A 13,145-nucleotide genomic window follows, 5' to 3' on the forward strand; every position below is an offset into this window, starting at 1 on the left:
AGTATGGTGAATAATGAACTAGAAAACAATTTGATAAGCTGGGGAAATAGTCCGGAAGCAGTTCAAAATTTTTCACAATTAAAAAATTTTCAGAAATCAAGATTAACGATTCTGGGATAGTATCGAACACAGATAGCTTTACAGCTATGACGAAGGAAGTTAGTTTCACGGCAAATGTTAGGGGCGAAAAGAATTTCGAACCAGTTAATATGGAGCAGTTGATGAGTGTAATATTAAATTTGGGATCACAATGGAAATACGGTTAGACTCACGAATAGGCATATGTTTTGAAAACATGAAAGATGAATTAAACAAAGAAATTAGAGAAGAAGTACAACCGATTTTGAATGCTCACAATAATAGATTAATTTCAATAGAAAACAGACAAAAGGAACAGGATAGAGAACAGAAAGAAAGAGATCGTGCGATAGTACAAAAATTTTCAGAGTTAAATTTACAACATACACACAATAAGGAAGAACTATTTGAAAGATTCGAGCAATCCGTACCAAATGATAGAATAAATAACCTAACACAACAATATGAACAGTTAACTACCCAATGCGTCAATACTGAAACCCGAGTCACGTCACTTACGGAAGATTCACATAATGACATACATCCATGGTTATGGTTAGATCAATTTATGTACGCACTTCCGCCAAATTGGCCACTAAGTTTCAAACTGGAATTTATGTGTGGATATTTAGAAAACTAACAGGCGACGCGCATGAGCGCACTTATTAGAGATTGTAATAATTTATATGATTTTCATCATGAATTTCTATCGGCATATTGGTCCGCAAACACGCAAGACAGAGTCAAACATAGTCTTATTATGCAGCGTAATTTTATACAGCCTGAGTTCCGCACGCCGACAGAATACTTTGAAGACATGATTCGAAAGAATCAATTCCTTTCCAACCCTTATAGCCCGACTGAATTAATTCGTATTTGTTTAACTAAGCTGCTACAATCGATAACACACATCGCTTTAGCCGGAAGATGTAAAGACGACATTGAAACTTTTAAGACTTTGCTACAAGAACTTGAGTATGACAACGACGACGGAACTTCTTGTAATTTTTTCAGTAACGGTAATCACAATAGATTTTCAGAGAAAATGGATAATGATCGGAACGGACGTTATAGCGGTAATTTTGGAAATGACAGACGAAACAGACAGGACCATAGATACCAGCCTTATGACAAAGGAAAGTGTGGCTATAAGACAGTACTATTTAGTTCGTAATGATATTCTTTTTAACGAAAATCGGTTGACAACTCTGGTTAATTTGCATTCCTGATGAGTGGGTTAATAAATTGATTTGGTATACACATTTCAGTTATGCACACTTTGGTCCCAGAAAATGCTTTCATAAATTACGAGAAAATTGCTAATTCAGTAATATGGTAAAACGTACTCGATTTGTTCTGGCTAAATGCAAATTATGCCAAAAGGCTAAGCCGCCAACTATTTCTCACAGAGCACCGTTGTTTCCTATCATTCCAGCGAGATTAAAGGAGATGGCTGCAGTCGATTTGTTCGGTCCATTGGTTCGTTGTACTAATGGTTTTGCGTACATTTTGGTAGCAGTGGAATTCACATCAAAATATCTGTGTTTTACACCTTTACTCAAAGCAACAGCTCGTTCAGTCTCTAATGCTTTCATTAAACATTTTCTCAAAGAAGTGGGACATGTTGATAAGGTTATATCAGATAATGGATCACAGTTTCGCTCTAAAAATTGGCTTCGTACTCTACGGCGTAGTAAGATTAAACCAATTTTCATTTCACTTTTCACCCTCAATCTAACGCGACAGAGAGATGGATGAAGGAAATCAATAAATTTTGTCGTCTTTATTGTCACCATAATCACAGAACATGGGATCAGTATCTTCATAGAGGTCATGTATGCATTTCTTTTATTTTATGATGGACAAGGTAACCAAAATATATTTTACAGTTCGTAATGAGTATTATGATTTGGCTCAGATGGATTACACAGAGGTTGTGTGTGGACATTGTGTCTTCGGATTGTATGGGATGATGAACTGAAGTTAGCACTAGGATTTTATCTGTACTTTTTCGAGGAGACTGACTAGAGGAAAGAGTTGTTATGGAAGTGAAATGATATTAGTGATAAGGTTTATATGTATCGACGTATTGAAGAAGTATTATTGAAGTATTGAGATTATGTGATGCTGATGATTATTGGTGTTTTGGTGGATAAGAAATAATGGGATGATGAATTGATGGATGTGAAATGATATTGGTGATAAGGTTTATATGTATCGGCGTATTGAAGAAGTATTATTGAAGTATTGAGATTATGTGATGCTGATGTTTATTGGAGTTTTGGTTGGTAAGAGCTAAGGTAAATGAGGAGCATTTTTTTTTTTCTTTTTTGGTTTATATGTAAGAAGGGTGAAGATGGCAGACTAGAACACTCCAATTGAAGGAAGATTGTCTACACACACAAACATTATTTAATCAATAAGCAATGTATACTTTTTTGTGGGGGAGGGAAGTACTTGAGTATGTTGGCAAACTTACAGCTGTTCAGCAACCGTATATTTTGATGTGACTTGGCAAACATTGGTCTTGACATGACGACTATGACGTTGACTAACTATTATTTACTATTATACACTGCTGCCAATACTAATTTATACACATGTTGAACATCAAATTTTGACAGAATTACATTTACACAATTAACACTATTCAATTACATAATAGTACTTAGTATGTAGAAGAAAAATGAGTGAGTGTCTTTTGTGTGTTTTCCTTGCCTAATCCCAAATAATTGGTACCGACCTACCTCCTAAGTATTATTTTACTTATTTGTTGTGGCTTGCACTGACACCCATAAATATTATAGGTTTACTGATATTTGTATATTTATAATAGTTAATATGATAATTATCTGATATGATTTGTGTGTTTATTATAATTTGTATGTTTAGTGTAAGAGCATTGATAATAACTTTGTAATAGCAATTGTGTGTGCATTCAAACTGTTGTTCGTGCTTACACCTATTATTATTGGTGGGTGCCACCTGGAAATGTTTAATTTCTGCTGATGAAATCTAATGAACTGTTTAATTATTGCTGGTGAATATTATGGACCGTTACCTGCACTTGTTCAACATTACTGGGTGCCACTGTTACAACTGTTGCTACTGAAATGATGTCTCTTGTTGCTGTCTGCACCTGCTCGCATTGCTAGGTGCCACTGTTGGAGCTGTTCAAATACTGCTGATGAAATTTTATGGGACTGCTATTTGCACCTGTTGACCATTGCTGGGTGCTACTGTTGGAACCGTTAACTACTCTGAGGAGTGCTACATGTTTATTGAACTATTGAAAAGATTTTATGTGAATATTAGTGTAAACTGATTTATTGTGTATTTACTGTTTATGAAATGTTATGAGACTCTTATCTGCACCTATTCGTCATTGCTTGTGCCATTGATTGAACTGTTTAACTACTCTGAGAAATGATACTTGTGTAAAATATTATGTACAATCACATGTATACAAGCATTTGTATTCCTTACTGTATTATTGAAGGGTCAGTGCAAAGCCAAAATTTTTTGAATTATGTGATATCCACTTATTAATGTAATCTTTTATTTTTGTCTGTGTTTTTTGGACGAATTTGTTGGTACAAGACTTCGTGACCGGTCACACAGCTACTAGAATTATTGCATTTATCCTTTTCCCTTTTAATTAAGCCCCCCATACAATACTTAGATGATATATCAAGCAGTAGCAAACCATTTAGGATTTCTGCCCCGCCAAGAATATCAAAGGCTTGCTTGAAGTCTACTTACAGGTTATGAAGCTCAATATTACACTTACATGTCTTTTAACGTATTTGACTCAGCAGGAATATCAAGAATCACATCTGATCTGTTGTTGACCTATTAGGCCGAAATCCACACGGATATTCGTCCAGAATATTTTCTGCATATTGAACTAGTCTGTTATAAATAATACTAGAGAGAATCTTTTCGATTACATTCAGCAAGGTAATTCCTCGGTAATTCGAACAACAAGTCCACGACATGAGACACAGTACATACTTAATGCAGATGGAGTGGTTTATTTCTAATGAAAAATGGTACATTTTTAACAAGTGGCAAAGAGGGCTAACAGACATAAATAACGTTCAATGTTTGACACGGGTCAGATTCCCAACATGAAGGTCAATATCGGACCCTCAGTAAGAAATATGCCATTCTCGTGCAGTAATGCACATCTTGCACCCGTTATTCATGCTGGCTGTCAAACTGTTGAGGGGTCCTTATCCGATGATGTCGCACTCCTCTTTCAAGTAAGTTTTCAGTTCTTGCACGATTCGGGGAAGGGGGTGTTCGTTAAGTAACGCAACTACCAGGAGCATCCTAGGCATGTGCTACAGGGGTTTGCTCCGGGGTCTAAACAGACGGATATGCTCCAGAATAACCTCGCTGTAATACTGCTATTCTGTGAACGTTCCTCGCGCGACGATATGCAGCGGTGTTCAACCATGGTGTATAATGCCTGCCCACGCCGTAACGCCTCGGCCGTGCCTATGACGCTCAAAAACATTGTGTGGTGTGTACCTTGTTCCTCTCTCTCTCCACGATAACTGGTGGCCGTAATCACATGGCACAGTGAAGGTGTATTCGTCGGATAACCTCACTCTGAACCACTGTGGCTGATCCCAACCGCCTTGTACCCTACAGCAATGAACTTTTTCTCGCGATGGCTTGGTTCAAGTGGGATGCATTTAACAACCTTCCAGGAATACAAACCAGTCTGATTTAATCACCTCTAGGGCTAAGCATAGATCCTTTTGCAGTGCTCATCTACAACCGTAAGCACTACAGAGACGTCTTGGGGGCAAGTTGCCGTACAGCACCGCATGCAGTACTAATCAGTTCCACAATAATCTTCGTAAAACACAGTAGTGCATGAACTATCAAATGCATACAGAGTATTCGTGAACAGACTTCACCGCAGATGCCGGCCTGAGTGGACGAGCGGTTCTAGGCGCTACAGTCTGGAGCCGCGCGACTGCTACGGTCGCAGGTTTGAATCCTGCCTCGGGCATGGACATGTGTGATGTCCTTAGTTAGGTTTAAGTAGTTCTGCGTTCTAGGGGACTGATGGCCTCAGAAGTTAAGTCCCATAGTGCTCAGAGGCATTTGAATTTCACTGCAGATAACGCGACGTGCCCTCTGCGTTTCCTTTTACTGTTATTGGTCGAGGGATCCGCAGTCATTGTCGGTTGCTTTGCAGCAATTGGAAATTTTCCTTGGCAAGTATCAGTTGTTTGCAACTGTCAAGCAGTGCACACTTGTGAAATATACATTTAGACACTTTATTCAAACACAGCTCGTCGAAAACTTTTGTCAGTCTTGTTAGCGCAAAGAGTTTTACTTAGTCCATGTACTACCGTCATTGATCTTTAACAGATAAAGGCCCGTTTTTTCGTATATTCTTGCACTATTCTTTCAGTTAAATATTAAAGTGTAAATGGGAACAGAGGCAGCTGCACAGAAGGTCAAATCAGGTGATACAGGCAAAGTCCATCCACAATCATTTCCAATTGAATAATGATAGCAAAACCAACAGCTGTACTGGAATCCAACGACGTTTATTATTTTTAAAACATGCTGCCAGTTTCGACACCAAACAGAATCATCCTCAGGCCCTAAGCGTAATCTGCCATCCATAACCGCAATGGCAAAGGTGAATGAAGTGTTCAAATGGAAACAGTTATCAAGCACGTACCCCACCATGTCCAAGGAACAGAGTCGTATCGCTTATGGGTGGCAGGTTACGCTTGGGGCATGAAAATGAGGTGTCGAAAGTGGTAGCATATGTTAAAAAGAATAAACGACATAGGATTCGAATACAACTCTTGGTTTTCTTATCATTACTCAGGTACTTCATATCCCGCTGAAGTTCCACTTCCCCTGACGGATTACCAGAGACATTTCCATTTGGTCTTCATTCCGGTCTCTGGCGACGTAGGGAGTTGTCTAGACACAGACAGCAGTTGCTGCCAAACAACCAAAGCTTTTACAGCCAGCCTGAAACAGACGCAGATTCGAATAAGTTTGCCCTGCACGTCTATTACCCTAGCTACGCCGTTGATGGCTGCACTGATTATGTTCGTGCCAGCGCCAGAAGTAAAAACAGTAATACAAAGGCAATAACCACGAATATTAAAAATTTCTGACGATATTTGTGCACAAAAGTACCACATTACATGCAGCAAAATTTATGACGGTGAGGACAATGAAGTATTTCTCTGGGTTTAAGAACACTTAAAACTGTGAGCAGTGGTTTGTGTTTCATCAAAGTCAACGATAGTACCGTTTTATACGATTCTCTATGGTTCGCACGTCATATCTGACCTAACGCTCTCTACGTTACTCACGGGTCCTCACATCCACCGGAAAGTTCGCCACTGCGTTTTATACAGGTAGTAGGAGTAATCCACTAAATTACAGGCCCATATCGTTAACGTCCATATGTAGGAGGATTTTAGAACATATATTGTGTTCAAACACTGTGAATTACCTCGAACAAAACGGTCTATTGACACACAGTCAACATGGGTTTAGAAAACATCGTTCCTGTGAAACACAACTATCTCTTTATTCATATCAAGTGTTGAGCGCTATTGACAAGGAATTTCAGATCGATTCCGTTCTTCCGGATATCCGGAAGGCTTTTGACACTGTACCAGACAAGCGGCTTGTAGTGAAATTGCGTACTTATGGAATATCGTCTCAGTTATGTGACTGCATTTATGATTTCCTGTCAGAGAGATCACAGTGCGTAGTAACTGACGGAAAGTCATCGAGTAAAACAGAAGTGATTTATGGCGTTCCCCAAGGTAGTATTATAAACCCTTTGCTGTTCCTTATCTATATAAACCATTTTGGAGACAATCTGAGGAGCCGCCTTCGGTTGTTCACAGATGACGCTGTCGTTTATCGACTAATAAAGTCATCAGAAGACCAAAACAAACACCAAAACAATTTAGACAAGATACCTGAATGATGTGAAAAGTGGCAGTTAACCCTAAATAACGAAAAGTGTTAGGTCATCCAAATGAGTGCTAAAAGGAACTCGTTAAACTTCGGTTACACGATAAACCATTCTAATCTAAAAGCCGAAAATTCAACTAAATACCTAGGTATTACAATAACGAACAACTTAAATTGGAAGGAACACATAGAAAATGTTGTGGGGAAGGCTATCCAAAGACTACGTTTTATTGGCAGGACACTTAGAAAATGTAACAGGCGTACTAAGGAGACTGCCTACACTACGCTTGTCCGTTCTTTTACAATACTGCAGCGCGATGTGGGATCCTTACCAGATAGGACTGACGGAGGACATCGAAAAAATTCATAGAAGGGCAGCACGTTTTGTATTATCGCGAAATATGGGAGAGAGTGTCACAGAAATGATACAGGATTTGGGCTGGACATCGTTAAAAGAAAGGCGTTTTTCGTTGCGACGGAATCTTCTCACGAAATTCCAATCACCATCTTTCTCCTGCGAATGCGAAAATATTTTGTTGACACCGACCTAAATAGGGAGGAACGATCACCAAGATAAAATAAGGGAAATCAGAGCTCGTACGGAACGATACAGGAGTTCATTCTTTCCGCGCGCTATGCGTGGTTGGAATAATTGAGAATTTTGAAGGTGGTTCGATGAATCCTCTGCTAGGCACTTAAATCTAATTTGCAGAGTATCAATGCAGATGTAGATTAACGTGAAGAGCAAACGAATCTGAGTGACAAGTGGAAAAAGAAACACGACACAGTGGAAGTAATGTCTCGCACGGCGTCTTTTTCAGTACATGATGGCGTTGGCTGCAGACATCGCTGGTACCGAGTGCATGCCGGCGTGTTTAACAGGAGGCCTGCTGTGTAACATGTGCAGCGCTGCAAGTGCAACACGGCGCATTCTCGCACACACATGTGGCACACACTGCATGTGGCGAAGATTAGACAAGTGGAGCTCTGTAGCGAATCGAGCTGTCAGGTTAAGGCTGGTGCCGGCATGTCAACATCTGTAACATACAGGCTTTCCATATGTACAAATTAACACGTGATCACTTAAGTAATGTTTTAAACAGCTAGCTATTAAAATTGAAACGCCGTGAAGGCTGTATGCAGCAGATTTTAACTACATGCTTGGATATGCAAATGATTTTCTTTTCAGAACAACCGCACAATTTAAGTTGATGTGACGATACCTACCTCCTGTATATAAGGAGAGATTATGCATTTAAATTTTTATTGTTATGTTTTGTAAATAAGGTGAAATATGTGCCAGGTCACTTACCTAATAGCATCAAAAGTCTGACAGACAGCCATATAGCATTTAAAAGGAAATTAAAAGAATTTCTAAATGGCAACTCCTTCTACTCATTAGATAAATTTTTGGATGTGGGTTATTTCCCCATGCCCCACCCAAAACAAAATTGTCATTTAATATTTTGTGTAATGTAATATCTTGTATAGACACCTTTTATTAATCTGACACGTTCCACGTCATTACGAAGTGTCGTATTCATGATCTATGGAACAAGTACTAATCTAATCTAATCTAGAATGTCTCGGAATTCAACAACGGAACCTTCGTGGCCTATCGACACAGCAGTTTCATCCCACAATATTGCTGCTCGTGTTGGTCGGGATTCCACATTCTCATGTGAATGTATGTATGTGGGCTCTAGAGTCTTACCTCTACAGCCGGCCGCGGTGGTCTCGCGGTTCTAGGCGCGCAGTCCGGAACCGTGCGACTGCTACGGTCGCTGCTTCGAATCCTGCCTCGGGCATGGATGTGTGTGATGTCCTTAGGTTAGTTAGGTTTAAGTAGTTCTATGTTCTAGGGGACTAATGACCACAGCAGTTGAGTCCCATAGTGCTCAGAGCCATTTGAACCACTTACATCTAAATATATACCCAGCAAGCCACCGTATGGTGCGTTTCGGATGGTACCATGTCCCGCTACTAGTCATTTCCGTTCCAGTTCCACATACAAATAGAGCGAGGAAGAAACGACTGTAAATATACCTCCGTATGAGCCCTAATTTCTCGCACCTTATCTTCGTGGTACTTGTGCCCAGTGTATGTTGGCGGCCGTAGAATCTTTCAGAAGTCCGCTTCAATTACCGGTTCTGTACGTTTTCTAGGTAGTGTTTCTCGAAAAGAACGTCGCCTTCTCTCCAGGTATTCCCACTTGAGTTCCGGAAGCATCTCCGTAACACTTTCGTGTTGTTCGAACCTACCTGTAACAAATCTATCAGCCCGCCACTGAATTGCTTGAGATGTCTTCGTTTAATCAGAGCTGGTACGTGTCCCAAACACACGAGCAGTACTCAAGAATAGGTCGCACCAGTGTCGCATATGCGGTCTCCTTTACAAGTAATAATTGGCAACCAGTGTTGTACAATCGCAATAAAGTCATGACATGTTCAATTGACTCTTTTATTAGAACATGTTACGCGTTTCGGGGTTACACCCATCTTAAGACATCTGTCACAAAGAAGTACAAAACATAAGTGAACGGCACACTCATCATGTCTTAACGTTACAGAAAATGAGATCTGGCCACATGAGTTACATACCACAAACTTCAACTCCTTCCTAGCCAACTATGCGTACAGCCGTGATAACTCAAAGAAAGTATCCAATGACATATGACTATAGCTGCGACTGAGCAGCGCGTATACTGACGCTAAACAAGTCAACTAGCAGCGAAGCGCCCTCGGTAGGGGGCGCTGCATAGTCATGTGCTCCATGCGTTCACATGTAATTTAATAATGTACCCAGCATGTAACATCTAACAGGGTGTGATTACGACTAGCAATCGGAATAGTACTTCCATACACGTTAACACTGAGAGACTTTTTTAAAAATTTTTTTTATAAAACTCCAAAATTTTTTACATTGCCATACTATGCCTATAACCAGTAGTGTCACTAAGCACAACTCAAACCATATGTCAATATCAAGTAAATAATAGGGGGGAGGGGGGTTTCTTCATAAATAAACCTTTCAACTTCTCAAATCTCTAAATGAATACCACCAAGTTAAAGATAACCAACATTATCCGTTATAAACTGAAACCCTGTCGCCAGCTCGTGTAGACAAGCGTCTTAGGCGCTATGCCTTAAAGCCAACGACAACCACAGCGTAAGACAAGTGCGTAAGACCGCTGTTGTTTTCTACATACATAAATGATTTGGCGGACAGTGTGGGCAGCAATCTGCAATTATTTGCTGATGATGCCGTGGTGTATGGTAAGGTGTCGAAGTTGAACGACTGTAGGAACATACCAGACGGCTTAGACAAAATTTCTCGGTTGTTGCTGGTACGGATCCCAACCACTCGATCAGTACTCAAGAATAGGTCACACCAGTGTCCCATATGCAATCTCCTTTGCAAGTGAACAACTTTTTCCTAAAATTTTCCCAATAAGCCGAAGTCGACCATTAGCCTTCACTACTACAGCTCCCACATCCTCGTTCCACATCATACCGCTCTGCAACGCTACGCCCAGATATTTCAACGACTTGACTATGTCAAGCATGACAAACTAATTCTGTATTCGAACATCACAGGTTTGAACTTTCTATTTATCAGCAATAACTTACATTTTTCCACATTTAGAACTAGCTGCCATTCATACACAATTTTGTCTAAGCCGTCTGGTATCTTCCAACAATCGTTTAACCTCGACACCTTACCGTATACCACGGCATCATCAGAAAACAACTGAAGATTGCTGCCCATCCTGTCCGCGTATCATTTATGTATGTAGAAAACAATAGCGGTCTTATCGCACTTCCCTGGGCGACTCCAGACAATAGCCTACTTAAACCGATCCATGAAGGATCCATGCAGGTTCTCATCGGACCCACGCGACTAGCGTCTGACAGGAGAGACGTATTGTTTACTCAAATATGCGGTATGCTACAGGCTGGTCATGCACCTATAGTAGGAAATGGGCTTGTTTGCACCAACAGAAGTGCCCGCCACTGACAGCGCGACGAAGTTGCATAACCAGGAACTGTCAGCATGGAAACCATTATTCCGTGTTTCCCTGCCGCGGCAACACAGAGAGGCATGCTGATAGCGGTACTCTGAACGGCAGCACTGGAAACGGGAGTGCAAACATATCGTCTCTTCAGACGAGTCCTCGCTGTGTGCGCAGGATACCGTTTCTGGAGAATCCCAGAAGAATAAATGTTGCCAATAGCACTCGTCTTCGTCATACTGGCTTAGCACGTGGTATGATGTCATGAGGTGCCACTGGATACATAACACGATCACCTCTATTTCTCTTAGCTGTTAATTTGGACAGCAGGAGATACAATTCTGCAGCGTTAAAGCTGGTTCCTTTGAATTGCACTATGGCAGAGGGAGGAAAGTAATACATCCGATGTCTATCGAAGATTTGGTCACACCATTGCAGGAGGGATCCAGCGGTGGTGTGCAGACATGCAGTGCAGAAACACTCGCTATGGAGTTTGTTGCTCGCATAGAAGTTGAGAACGAATGGTCGTGGAACTTTCTGTAGACAGACGAAGCTCGTTTCCATTTCCGAAGACATGAAAATAAGCAGAACTGCTGCACATGGTGTACGCACATCAGCCAGTAACACATCATTCTGCAAAGATGACTCTGTGATGCGGATTGACAACATCGTTCATCGTAGGACCGTATATTTCTATTTATCACATGCTGTTTCTCAACAACAAAAAAGTCAACGTTTATTTTTCTCTGTAATCTTGTGCAAAAATTAAGTACAACTTGGTCCTAGCCATTAACGATGTTCCGCGCGCTTGTTTCACTACGAAACACTGACGCAGTGTCATACATTTTCACGGTACGTGTGAACAGCGAGACAATTACAGCACAAGCAGCGTTTAAGCCCGTTACAGAGACTGTGACTGTACACAACTTTTGACATAAAAATTACGCAGCTAAAAAGTAGGATTAAGAAAAATGTTGATGGCTCTTAATACACTCCTGGAAATTGAAATAAGAACACCGTGAATTCATTGTCCCAGGAAGGGGAAACTTTATTGACACATTCCCGGGGTCAGATACATCACATGATCACACTGACAGAACCACAGGCACATAGACACAGGCAACAGAGCATGCACAATGTCGGCACTAGTACAGTGTATATCCACCTTTCGCAGCAATGCAGGCTGCTATTCTCCCATGGAGACGATCGTAGAGATGCTGGATGTAGTCCTGTGGAACGGCTTGCCATGCCATTTCCACCTGGCGCCTCAGTTGGACCAGCGTTCGTGCTGGACGTGCAGACCGCGTGAGACGACGCTTCATCCAGTCCCAAACATGCTCAATGGGGGACAGATCCGGAGATCTTGCTGGTCAGGTTAGTTGACTTACACCTTCTAGAGCACGTTGGGTGGCACGGGATCCATGCGGACGTGCATTGTCCTGTTGGAACAGCAAGTTCCCTTGCCGGTCTAGGAATGTTAGAACGATGGGTTCGATGACGGTTTGGATGTACCGTGCACTATTCAGTGTCCCCTCGACGATCACCAGAGGTGTACGGCCAGTGTAGGACATCGCTCCCCACACCATGATGCCGGGTGTTGGCCCTGTGTGCTTGGTCGTATGCAGTCCTGATTGTGGCGCTCACCTGCACGGCGTCAAACACGCATACGACCATCATTGGCACCAAGGCGGAAGCGAATCTCATTGCTGAAGACGACACGTCTCCATTCGTCCCCCCATTCACGCCTGTCGCGACACCACTGGAGGCGGGCTGCACGATGTTGGGGCGTGAGCGGAAGACGGCCTAACGGTGTGCGGGACCGTAGCCGAGCTTCATGGAGACGGTTGCGAATGGTCGTCGCCGATATCCCAAGAGCAACAGTGTCCCTAATTTGCTGGGAAGTGGCGGTGCGGTCCCCTACGGCACTGCGTAGGATCCTACGGTCTTGGCGTGCATCCGTGCGTCGCTGCGGTCCGGTCCCAGGTCGACGGGCACGTGCACCTTCCGCCGACCACTGGCGACAACATCGATGTACTGTGGAGACCTCACGCCCCACGTGTTGAGCGATTCGCCTGTA

The sequence above is a fragment of the Schistocerca gregaria genome, chromosome 1 (genome assembly GCF_023897955.1).
Source record: "Schistocerca gregaria isolate iqSchGreg1 chromosome 1, iqSchGreg1.2, whole genome shotgun sequence".
Classification (NCBI taxonomy): domain Eukaryota; kingdom Metazoa; phylum Arthropoda; class Insecta; order Orthoptera; family Acrididae; genus Schistocerca; species Schistocerca gregaria.